This window comes from Lepidochelys kempii, chromosome 19 (genome assembly GCF_965140265.1).
Source record: "Lepidochelys kempii isolate rLepKem1 chromosome 19, rLepKem1.hap2, whole genome shotgun sequence".
NCBI classification, from domain to species: Eukaryota; Metazoa; Chordata; order Testudines; family Cheloniidae; genus Lepidochelys; species Lepidochelys kempii.
This window is the reverse complement of record NC_133274.1, coordinates 248,382-261,670: the sequence shown is the minus strand read 5'-3', so window position 1 is coordinate 261,670 and position 13,289 is coordinate 248,382.

Here is a 13,289-nt window from a genome sequence, read left to right as displayed (position 1 = left end):
TAGGTTTGCACAGCACTCCAAAGGGCCCAGAGATGAGGTGGGGCCATAGCCCCACTCACCCTGTGGAGAGTGACTGGTGCACAGCAGAAGCAAGCTTTACATCTCACTCCTCCTATGTGTCCATGGAGTGGTGCAGCTTTGTACCACCCTCAATACAGGACTGTGCCCGACAGGAACAGCCTAGGCCTTGGCAATTTTCAGACAGAAATTATTCACAGTTCATAGACAAATGATCATTTTCTCTGTATACAGGAATATGTAAATGAGACTTTTCTCCCTATATACAAATGTCCATGTGGTTCACAAGGTATATTGCTTCCATGAACTCGTGTATCAAAATATCCAAAATCAGAATATGCTACACAGTTTCTCCACATTGATTCCAGTTTTAAATCAAATGCACAATAGAATTGGAAGATGATGTGTAACAAATGTTTCACAGCTGAAAGGAGCACAAACACCAAGCTGTTCCTAGTTATAGCAATTACCTTGCACCCTACTCAGCAAAAATATTAGATGGATGGCTCCCAAGTGTGGAAGCTTTCCATGGCCTGCCTAGGCCTCTCAACAAGCAGCTATGCAGTCTGATATTCATAGATACCCTGCTCTACCGCTATAAACATCGACATACTCATTGGAGTACAGGGAACATTTTATCCAAGGTGTCACTAATGGAAACAGCCACTTTCCTAAAACTGAAGGTGAAAAACAACTAACAACCTGTGACAGTTTGCAGACTCTGTGTTTTCTTAGTCCAATTAAAACCATTATGAGAATAGCTTCTACCCAAAAGAGAAAGAATCTGATAGGAATGATGAATCACACCAAACTCTGATCTCACTTAAATCAGCATCACACCAGAATAATTCCACTGGGTGACGAGATTTGGGGAGTACTTGTGGCACCTTAGAGACTAACCAATTTATTTGAGCATGAGCTTTCGTGAGCTACAGCTCACTTCACTTCTTTTTGCGAATACAGACTAACACGGCTGTTACTCTGAAACCTGAGATTTGGGGAGTGACTCCTAATTCATACTGGTGTGTGACAAACAAACCCAGGAGATAAGCAGTAAAAATCAGAAAAAACAGTGAGGGTAGGAGCTGGGGGTGTTTGTGTTTTTAATAACTGCAAACACCCTAAATGGTAAATTTCCCTATCCTACAGGAGATGAGAATTGCTGTCCAGGCATAGAGAGCCCAGTTTGCATGCACTGAGCTGGGGTGATTTGTTTGGATGTTCTGAGGTATAAAGAGTTTCTCAGCAGCCTAAGTGTAAGCTAACTGACATCAGGTCAGCCATAGTTTCTCCTTTCTATTGAGAGAGGAAAACAGAAAATACCAAATATCATTGAATTAGATATATGGAACTGAGCAGTTTCATCAAATATACTGTCACAAGAACACTTCAAAATGTTTATTTGGACTCTTCTCACAAATTAATGCATTCAGTCACAGATTTTAATATATAAGTAGAATCACTAAGGGTGGGAGTCCAATGGACTGCCTCTCTTCCAGGGGCTGCAGGTTTGTATACTATTTGGTGGTGCCCAGAATGGGTCCAAGTCCTGCTCCCCGCCCCACCTGCCTAAGGCTCTGGGAGGAAGTTTGGATGCGGGCTCCGGGATGAAGTTTGGGTGCTTGGTGCAGGGTCTGGGCTGGGGCAGGGATGGAAGGGGGGGTTAGGGGTGTGGGCTCTGGGAGAGAGTTTGGGTGCTGGGTGTGGGCTCTGGGCTGGGACAGGGGGTTGGGGTGCAGGAGGGAGTGGGAGTGCATGAGACGCTTGGGGTGCTGGCTGCAGGTTCTGGGAGAGGGTTTGGTGCGGGCTATGGGCTGGGACAGAGGGTTGGAGTGTGGGGCTGGGCCAGGGATGAGGAGTTTGGGGTGTAGCATGCAGGCTGTCCTGGGGCTGGGGAAGGGGGCCAGAGAGGAGGACTGCCCCCAGCCCTTTCCCCGCCGGCAGCAGTGAGCTCCATGGGAGGGGGCCCCTCTCCCCCCAGCACGACGCTAACCCAAGCCCCCACAGGGTGCTGCTCAGAGGTCCAGCCAGGATAAGTCCTGCCCCCCTTGGAGTCAACTCCGAGTCGCCTGCCGGGGGGTGGGAGGAGAGGCTGCCATGCATCTCCTCCCTCCGCAGGTGCAGCAGCTGCCTCAGCCTGCCTCTGATGCCGTTCCCTTGCAGCCAGCTGCGGCAGTGGCCAGCAAGGGAGTGCAGTGCGGAGCTGCAGGGGGCAGCCCCCCCAGGGCAAGCAGGGACACTTGGGGTAGGCGCGCGGGGGCTGCAGACAGGGGATGCTCCGGTGGAGGTGCATGGGGCAGCGGTTGGGGCCAGGGGACGCTCTGGGGGAGGCACACAGGGGCAGTGTTGAGACCACTGCCTATGATGCTGATCGATATTGTCTAATTGTTTCCTTGGACTCTCCTATCTGTCTGTATCCATCTGTCATCTCTTGTCATATACTTAAGCTCTTCGGAGTAGGGACTGTCTTTTTGTTCTGCTTTGTAGAATACCTAGCACAGTGAGTCCAGGTCTTTGACTAGGGGCGCATGGGTAATATAAGTAATAAATATTCATAATAATACACTATTAATCCCTTTTCCCACCATCTAAGTGATGATACCACTCACTGAAAGTGTAGTTAGTGCTGCTCTGACTTCTGACTGTATTATCCAGACTAACATCTGTCTTAAACCTAACCACAGGCAAGTACACATCTTCGACAGCTCCGTTGATCTGAGAACTGCACATTTCAACCAAGTGCCAAAGTGGATTTTCTTTTAGTCCTTAGCCTGGTATGCTGGTCCAGGACTTTTCCTCAGCTGTTGCTTCTACTTCTCCTCCTGAACCTGCTGCCTTTTGAATTTTAAAAAAAAGCACTGAGAGGCATTTTTATGTGGAAGTGTTTATCTTTCAAACAGCGTAAATTTTAGTTACAGCTTTAAATAATTTTGCAGGACCTTTAATTTAGCTCACCCAGGCTTTAGTCTACAATATGCATGTTTACTATGGTAATTTAGTTTAGTTTCTCTGTGTGCCTTCTCCTCAGAATGCAATAGGAAAAGTTTATGTGAGATATTAAAAATGTGATAAGAATGTCACATGGGATTTGCTTGCCTTTTTATATGACCCTGTGCACAAGATTTATATTTCCCATGATTTATACCTACGACAACATAAAGGAAACCACTATGGATGCTAAGATTCAGCACCAATAATCTTTGAAGACCTTGGGTTTGCTGTGTTGTAGGTAACTTACTCAGTATATCTTATAAACGTATGTCCTCAAGAGTGACTCAGAAATAGCAAATATCTAATGCTAAAGTAACTGTACAGTATTGAAAAGAGAAGTAAACAAAAACAAACCAATCTGCCAATTGAAAATACACTAGATAACTGGGGCTCCACTGATACTACAAACCTGATTTCATCTCACTTCCCCCAGTGTAATTCCTTTGGGCCTCATTCTCCTCTTACATGGGTTAAGATAAGAGGTAACTGCATTGAACTTCATGAAGTTACACCAATTAATTTTGACAGGTTTCAGAGCCACAAGTACTCCTTTTCTTTTTACCAATTAATTTTGTTATAAGAGGAGAATCTAGTCCATTGACTTCAGCCAAGTAACTCCAGATTTACATGGTCAGAGCTTGCCTATATAACTTAGCTATACTAGTGCATGGCAAGTCACGGTGTAAACCTACCGTGCACTGGCTTGCTGCACACTAACTGGCACTGTGGACCCTGCCACACACTAAAAGTTCTGTTGTGTGAAGCAGGTGGTTGTACTCTAGATCACACCCTGAACTTGCTATGCACTAAATCGCTAAACAGATAACCCCTTAGAGGGGAATCAGAACCCATATCTGCAATAACCATCACAGCTGCATCCATCAGCTTCCTGTACCACTAATAATTTGCTCAGAAACATACAAAATACTATAAGAAAAACCCTAAGCCTTATTGTACAAACATTTATCTAAAACTACACACATATACAGTATAAAACACACATACAAATCTATAACCAGCAAGAAGCATGCCTGCCTACATAATCAGATTTACATAGATTTATGTCACAACCCTCCAATTCTTTCATCTGTATTGTTTAATTTAAATTGCATGCTCTTTGGGGCAGAGGCTACACTATTTTCTTTTAGGCCTGTAAAGCTCCAAGCCCCACCAATAAGTCTGAAGAAATAATAACATAAAGTAGCTTTGTAAGGGATGCATCTATAGTTTACATGTAACTGCGCCATCTATCACCAAAGTCATTTTAGTGAAGCAAGTTTTCACGTATAGTTGGCAAATACACTGACCTACTACTAAAGACAACATATCATTTTCATATTCAGAGAGCTTTCTTATAATAGCAGGGGGAAAAAGAAGGACTCTGTGACACTGGCAGACCAGGCACCAGCTCATGCCAAAGCCCCTAGATCTCAACTGAACACTGAGGAATACATAGGTGGAGTCTTAAGATTGTAACTCATTTGTCTGTGTATGTTTACCTGCTTTAACCTTGTAAATAACTATTTCCTTTTCCTAGTTAACAAATCTTTAGGTAGTTTATTATAGGATTGGCTATAAGCAGTGTCATTGGTGTGACACCTAAGGTGCAATTGACATGGGGTAAGTGACTGGTCCTTTGGGACTGGGAGTAACCTGAATTTTGTTGTGATTTTTGGTATAAGGGACCAGCTACAGCAAAGTCAAGTTTGCCTCAGTGACAGGATAGATCAGAGTACCCAAGAGGACTGTCTGTGACTCTATGTTCAGGCTGTTATAGTGGTTGAGGAGCTCACACTGAATAATTGGTTAATGAAATCTAAGTATAGAACTCACAACCAATTTGGGGTTTGTGCCCTCCTTCTTAACTGGCTGCCCTGAGGTTGGTATTCATGCTCTTGAGCCAAACCAGAGAGTTTGACAGTTCCATAAACAACCTCAGAAAACCACTATTTAGGGGGAACATATCCTCTGCTTTTCTTGAGAAGTTGTTTTACAGAGCTAGTATTCTTTTGTGAGCATAAGACAGAAAAGGCAGAAAATGTTCCAATCCAGTCTAGAAAGAAATGTGTGCGGTGTACCTGGTTTTCCCTCTACCAAATTAGAAAAATCTTTGTGACTTTCTATCCAATATACTATTGTTGGGTTTAAAGAAACCATTAAGGAAAACTTTATTTCCTGCCGTTCTTTTATTTTTAGTTAACATTCAAAGCCCTACACCCACACTGATGTACTGATCTGTTGAGCACAATTAAAAGTAATGACACTGAATAGTCAGTAAATAATTTTTTACAATTCTGTTCCCAACATTTTCCCGCTCAATGTACTTCCTTAGATTGTAGAGACTATAAAAGAGCATGGAACGTTCACTGTTTATGAAGCAGATGCTTTTACTCAATTTTGAGGGCCTAACTAGCTCTGGTATTTGATGAAGGAATACTAAGCCTTTTACCCAATCCAAAATCTAACCCTGAGTCACACGGTCTGCTGACTTGGAGGATCTGTCTGAAATAAGTTGGGCAGGTGTCAACATCAAAGAATACACCATCACAACAAAGATTATCAACCTTGTGGCAGTCTCAGCAAAGAGGACCAGGACAGAAATAGCAAGGAGTGTAAATTAACCTTCTCATTCACAGAGGTGTCCTCTGCAGTCAAGGTTGAAGCCTGACTGTGAGTCTACTCTGCTGTAGCCTATGCAGTACCTATTTTATGGATAAATGGTGGATTTAATCTTTTCTCAATCCATCACCTTTTACAAGCATTAGATTAATTTTAAAAATAAAATATTTTTAAAATTCACATAAGTGTTCTCTGGCTATGTGTCTGCTACTGCTTAAACTTGAGGAGACAGACAGAGCTAGTTACAGAGTAAGGATGGACTTGGATCCTTCCCCTCAATCACCATTCCTTGGAACGCTGACAAGCATCTGTAGCAAGAGTGGCCTCAATATGTTTACACACCTCTACTCTTGAAGATCCTCGCATCTGAAGCTAAGCAGGAATAGAAAGAGTAATAGAAGGGAGGAAGGAATAGAATAAGCAGGAATAGAAAGAGGCTAAAGGAATATCTTTATTTTTATCTTATTCAGTCTCTATTCCTCTTATTTGACATAAGAGCTGGAACAACTGATGACTGTTGTACAGCCTTTGCCTTCCACACTGCAGTTTTTACCCACAATCAGCAGTAGATCTATAATCGCTCTGCAATTCTGAATGGCCCATCATTGTGGAATCCAGATGTCAAATCCTGGGGCAGCATGAGGTATAGAAATTCTTCTTGATTCCCAGAGCCCAGACTAACATCTGAGATGTGTTATGTACTGCACTGATCACTGTCATAGAATCACAGAATATGAGGGTTGGAAGGGACCTCAGGAGGTCATCTAATCCAACCCCCTGCTCAAAGCAGGACCAATCCCCAACTAAATCATCCCAGCCAGGCTTTGTCAAGCCTGTCCTTAAAAACTTCTAAGGAAGGAGATTCCACCACCTCCCTAAGTAACACATTCCAGTGTTTCACAACCCTCCTAGTAAAAAAGTTTTTCCTAATATCCAACCTAAACCTCTCCCACTGCAACTTGAGACCATTACTCCTTGTTCTGTCATCTGCTACCACTGAGAACAGTCTAGAGCCATCCTCTTTGGAACCCCCTTTCAGATAGTTGAAAGCAGCTATCAAATCCCCCCTCATTCTTCTCTTCCACAGACTAAACAATCCCAGTTCCCTCAGCCTCTCTTCATAAGTCATGTGTTCCAGTCCCCTAATCATTTTTGTTGCCCTCCGCTGGACATTTTCCAATTTTTCCACATCCTTCTTGTAGTGTGGGGCCCAAAACTGGACACAGTACTCCAGATGAGCCTCACCAATGTCGAATAGAGGGGAACGATCATGTCCCTCAATTTGTTGGCAATGCACCTACTTATACATCCCAAAATGCCATTGGCCTTCTTGGCAGCAACGGCACACTGTTGACTCATATCCAGTTTCTCGTCCACTGTCACCCCTAGGTCCTTTTCTGCAGAACTGCTGCCTAGCCATTCGGTCCCTAGTCTGTAGCGGTGCATGGGATTCTTCCATCCTAAGTGCAGGACTCTGCACTTGTCCTTGTTGAACCTCATCAGATTTCTTTTGGCCCAATCCTCTAATTTGTCTAGGTCCCTCTGTATCCTATCCCTACCCTCCAGTGTATCTACCTCTCCTCCCAGTTTAGTGTCATCTGCAAACTTGCTGAGGGTGCAATCCACACCATCCTCCAAATCATTTATGAAGATATTGAACAAAACCGGCCCCAGGACCGACCCTTGGGGCACTCCAGGTGATACCGGCTGCCAACTAGACATGGAGCCATTGATCACTACCCATTGAGCCTGACAATCTAGCCAACTTTTGATCCACCTTACAGTCGTGACAGCTCAGCTCAGCTCATTTGACCCTTGAGGGAACAAGCTCATGTTTAGGGTTCTAAAAGTGAGGAGGTTGGAATATAAAGTGTGTTGAATTAGTTGTGTTTTTTTTTGTTGAAATCAAATCTGAATGTGAAAACGAGTGGGATGGCTCTGCCAGGGAAACAGAAGCTTTTAAATTTGAAACAACCAAATACAAATAAAAAGTGGGAGAATAAAAGCATTTTGTATCTTAAAAGCTGTTGTGATATTTATTATTTATAAATGCCTCACAGTAGTCAGTGGTATAAAGTACTTTCCCCTATTTATGAAAAATTGAAGTGCCCAGTACCTGCTTTTAAAGTTTTGCAAATATATTGTAGATGCCCTGAATGAATATGTTTCAACTGATGTCAGAGATTCTTCTTGCCCATGGTGGTTTGAAGTGTCACTAACCTGTCAATCTTTCAGTAGCTAGGGAAAGAAATGGAGATACCTATTAGAACGATGGAAATGCCATAAGATAGGGAACGCTACAGAAGACTAGAAATGAGTCCTTATGGGTTTAAGTGCCAAAAAGCGAATATTAACAATTACACAAGTCACAGAATAGTGAAAGTAAACAATGTTGATGCTATTTTATCATTAAATGAAAAGGTCTATCTGGAGGCCAGGTAAAAATGTCAAAGAAAGCCTAAATGAGCTAAAGACCTTTGCGACACTATATCCTTAGTCTGAAAGGTTTTAGGGCAATAGTTGAAATCTACATCAGTAAGAGGTGCTGTTCGACATAGGACATATATTTCAGATTTCAGGAAACAGTTCTGCCAGACATATACTGCAAAATCTCCCTCTCTAGATTACCTTCAAACATATCTGAGTGAAAGGGCAAACAGAAATTTGAAAGAAATGATTGCTTCTTTTGTGGGGGATATGGATACCCACTGAGACAGGAACATATATGAATTCTGATTTGCAATCATTTCCACTATTTATGAGGTCACTGGACTTACTCCTGCTGAGCTCAATTTAGGAAGAGCTTTGGTCGGATCAGTCAAGAGAATATTACAATCAAATTGACTTGGTGATGTCCAAAGTATCAGAGATCTCTAACTCAAACAATATATCAATAGGCTGAAAGCTATACACATACTAGCAAATACCCTAACGCACAAAGTTTGAATGCAGCTGTCAAATTTTTTTTTACAAGGCCTAGAGATATATAATATAAAATAAGATATGGGTAATGGTTTACAAACATTATTAAAGGCAAGAGGTCAAACTGGCTGACTCACCAGAATGTTGGACTGAAATTCAACACAGCAGATGGGCCTAACAAATCTTTATTAAGGCAAAACACTCAGTAAGTCATGATCAATTATTCACAAGTGGGAAGCTCATCAGGATGATCACCACACAGCCACCTCCAGCACCGGACAACACACAGCTTCAGCTTCCCTCCGTTTAAGCTTGACTATTTATAACTTTTGTTATATTTTCTCATGCATATTAGTTGCTTATTTTCATATCAATTACCCACACCTGTCAGTACAAGTTTTGTGCTAATTCAAACCAGTCTTTTCTAGCTTTCTAGTTATTTTATCTTTTTTTTTTTCCACACAAACATGATTACTGTCCATTTAATGTATATGCCTCATTTCGCCCCACCCCCTGATGGCAGCAGATCTGTGTTCACAATGTGTCCCTCCTACTGCACCCCCATGGCAGGGGTTCTGTGGATAAGTCATTTATGTTATCAATATTTGTAAATTGTGGAGTATCAGCGGGGCTGAGATGGGAAGTACTGTACAGTTATGCTAGGAGGGGTTAATGCAGGGGTGGGCAAGCTTTTTGGCCCAAGGGCCACATCTGGGAATAGAAATTGTCTGGCGGGCCATGAATGCTCACAAAATTGGAGTTGGGGTGTGGGCTCCAGGGTGGGGCCAGAAATGATGAGTTCAGGGTGTGTGAGGGGGCTCTGGGCTGGGGAGTAGGTGCCGGGGGTGGGGGGGTGAGGGCTCTGGCTGGGGGTGCGGGCTCTGGGGTGGGGCTGGCGATGAGGAGTTTGGGGTGTAGGAGGGTGCTCCGGGCTGGGACCGAGGGGCTCGGAGGGCAGGAGGGGGATCAGGGCTGGGGCAGGGGTGCAGGAAGGAGTGCAGGCTCTGGCTGGGGGTGCGGGCTCTGGGGTGGGGCTGGGGATGAGATGTTTGGGGTGCAGAAGGGTGCTCCAGGCTGGGATTGAGGGGATCAGAGGGGGGAGGAGGATCAGGGCTGGGGCAGGGGGTTGGGGTGCAGGGAGAGGCTCAGGGGCGCAGGCTGCAGACGGCGCTTACCTTAAGCAGCTCCCAGAAGCAGTGGCCATGTCCCCCCTCCGGCTCCTACGCAAAGCCGCAGCCAGGCAGCTCTGTGCGCTGCCCTGTCCGCAGGTGCTACCCCTGCAACTCCCATTGGCCGCAGTTCCTGGCCAACAGGAGCTGCGGGGGCGGCACTTAGGGTGGGGGCAGTGTGCACAGTGGAGCCCCCCTGGCTGCTTCTATGCGTAGGAGCCGGAGCATAGGAACCTATGCCCTCTATAGGTTCTTTGATCTACAAACAATTACAGACCCAGTTGAAGCTGTTGGACTAAGCAGATGTCAGGGGCACCATGTGTCCCCCATTTACCCTTCTGCTTTTCTGATTTTTACCAAAAATCTATGAAGTTCTGCCCATTGTTGCCTAGAACATTCCCTGAAATTTTGGAATTGACTGGATAGGACATTCAAAAGTTAGCGTTACAAACACACTCACAGAGAAATGCTGTCAAATTGAGTGTTGTTGTAGATGCGTTGGTCCCAGGATATTAGAGAGACAAGGGTGAGGTAATAACTTTTATTGGACTGATTTCTGTTGGTAAGACAGACATGCTTTTAAGCTTACACAGAGCTCTTCAGGTCTGAGAAACAGATGCAGAGTCTCACAGCTTAGCATCAACTTCCTGGGTACAATAATCAGCTTCAACAGTGGAACTCTACAGACAACTATAGAAACAAAACCCACAGATCACCACACTTACCTTCACAGACCCAGGAACTACCTCAAACACACCAAGAAACCTGTTATCCACAGCCAAGGACTCATATACCGCAGAACATGCTCTGAGGAGAAAGTCTGGGACTTTCCTTAACACTCTCAAAACTGCCTTCTCCAAACAAAGATGCTCTACCAAAGAAGTAGGACACATCATGGAACAGTCCACACAGATACCCCGAGAGAACTTGTTTCAATGTGGAAACAAATGCCCCCCAACTGCAAACCCCTAGTTGTCACTACCTCCCCACACTGGAACCCATGTGGGGTATCATTAAAAAATTACAAGCCATACAAGATGGGGACCATATCCTGGAATAAATATTTCCTTGTTTATACTGCTCTATACACTATACACTGAAATGTAAGCACAGTATTTATATTCCCAATTGATTTAGTTTATAATTATATGGTAAAAATAAGAATGTAAACAATTTTTCAGTAATAGCATGCTGTGCCACTTGTATTTTTATGTCACATTTTTGTAAGCAAGTAGGTTTCAAGTGAGGTGTAACTTGGGGGTATATTTGAGGTCCTTTAAAACTCTTGGGTGAATATCATCTGGCCCCGATGCCTTATTACTGTTCAATTTATCAATTTGTCCCAAAACCTCCTCTGTTGACATCTCAATCTGGGACAGCTCCTCAGATTTGTCAACTTTCTTCTGCATCTGCTAAATCTCCTGTAGAAACTGTATTTTCACACATATTCTGAACGTTAAACCAGACAATGACCTAGCTTGGTGGTCAAGGGATACATGCAGAAGTGAAGAATTAGATATTTTAACTGGCATCATGTAAATACACATGATTACACATTCCTTCTAGGTACAATCATTCTACAAGAAGTTATAATTAGTCAATATTATATATTTTTTAATATTCAATATAAAAATTCAGGATGAATATCCAAAGTAGCTGTAATTTATGTTCCCCCTTTTTTCATATGACAGAAAATCTCTCAGCTCATGTGTACATTTGACTTTATGTCCCAGGGTTTAGTGGAAATCTGTTCATCAAAATAGCAGTAACAGTGGAAATTGAATCCAAAGGCTCTATCTAGTGATGTTTGCTCACTCTTTTCTTACTGGGATCTTTGGTTTCATTATATTTAGGTATTTCTTTTATTTGTGTTTGCACTGAAAAAGAGAAAGGTGCATCTTAAACCAAGCATGAAAAGTACTAAGGACAAAATAGAGAATAATGTGTTTTTTCCTCCTGGAAAACCAGCCCATAGGAGAAAAAATCCATTCCAATAATTTAGTTTAGACCAAAGTATAAAATAACTGAAGTCAAGGTGCCTGTGCTGTTATTATTTTTTCTGATGTTTTTGACACCAACGTGCTGAGTTTTATGGCATTCACAGCTTCAAAAGCAGTGAGCTCCCACTTGGTATAGTCGTAATACTCCTTAATATTTTCATTTTGATGTAATTTGCGGCCCCAGCTTTTTAAATATCCGCTCTGTAATAATGTTTAATTTCAGGGGTCACTCCGCCAAAGAGTATATTAAAGCTTATAAAACTCATTTCCAAAGCTCAAATATCAAGCTGTGATCAGGTTAGGAGGGCAGCATCTGTGAATATTTCATCTTTTATCATGCTGATAATAAGGAGATGACAGAGGCACATTATTACAATGAGAGAATTGCTCATTTCAGCCCTGGCTGCTGGAAGCTAGGGTCTGCAGTGTGTGTTACTCAATAAAAGCAATTCTGATATGAAAAGCAAGTTTACTGAGCCACCACTGTGTCTTATTTGATTGTAATGAATAATATATGGAGCCAGAGCTTGTGTGGCTGCAGGGGCACAGGGAGTGGAGGTGGGGTGGGGGAGGGGAAGGCTTAAGTTTAGAGGGGCACTTGGGGATAGACAGTGAAATAATTCATCAAAGACTGTTTCACTGTTTGGAAATAAAGTTAAGGTAACCATTGTTTATTAGAATCATTATTTTGGTAGAAAATCTAAAGGTCTATGGGCGTGAAGAAAGTAGGAATTAGTGTGAATTGGCTGACCAAGTTCCACCTTGTCATTATCTATTTATGTACACATAATAATGCTTGCCCGTTGAAAGTCACTAAAGTTTAAGGGAGCAGTACAGTTTCCATTGCAACCTTTTCTATTCATATGCTCATCACTTTCTGAAATATTCACTTATTGTACTGTAATTTTTCCACACTGGTCTCTGCCTGATAGTGAATATTTTTAATGATTATTTATCAAAAATTTGAGCAAAAATCCCTTCAGCCATCTGTTTCTCTTTGAAGTCTGGTTCTGAAGTTTTTTTGCTGCAGGATGGCTATCTTTAAATCTGCTATTGTGTGTCAAGGGAGATTGAAGTGTTCTCCTACAGGTTTTTGTATATTGCCACTCCTAATATCTGATTTGTGTCCATTTATCCTTTTACACAGGGACTGTCCAGTTTGAAGAATGTACATTGCAGAGGGGCATTGCTGGCACACGATGGCGTATATTACATTGGTGGACGTGCAGGTGGCTGATCTGGTTAGGTCCTGCGATGGTGTCACTGGTGTATATATGTGGGCAGACTTGGCATCGAGGTTTGTTGCATGGATTGGTTCCTGAGTTAGAATTACTATGGTGTGGTGTGTTGTTGCTGGCGAGAATATGCTTCAGGTTGGCGGGTTGTCTGTGGGCAAGGACTGGCCTGCCTCGCCCACAGTAACTCTATACCACACCATAATGAGATATCTTTGAGCTATAATGTATCTTAGTTAAAACTATCTTTAGATAGGTTTTTTCCTCAAAAAGCATTTTACAAAAAAAAATCCAATTTAAATAAAAAAAATCCTTTTTTTAAATTTTTTTTAAAA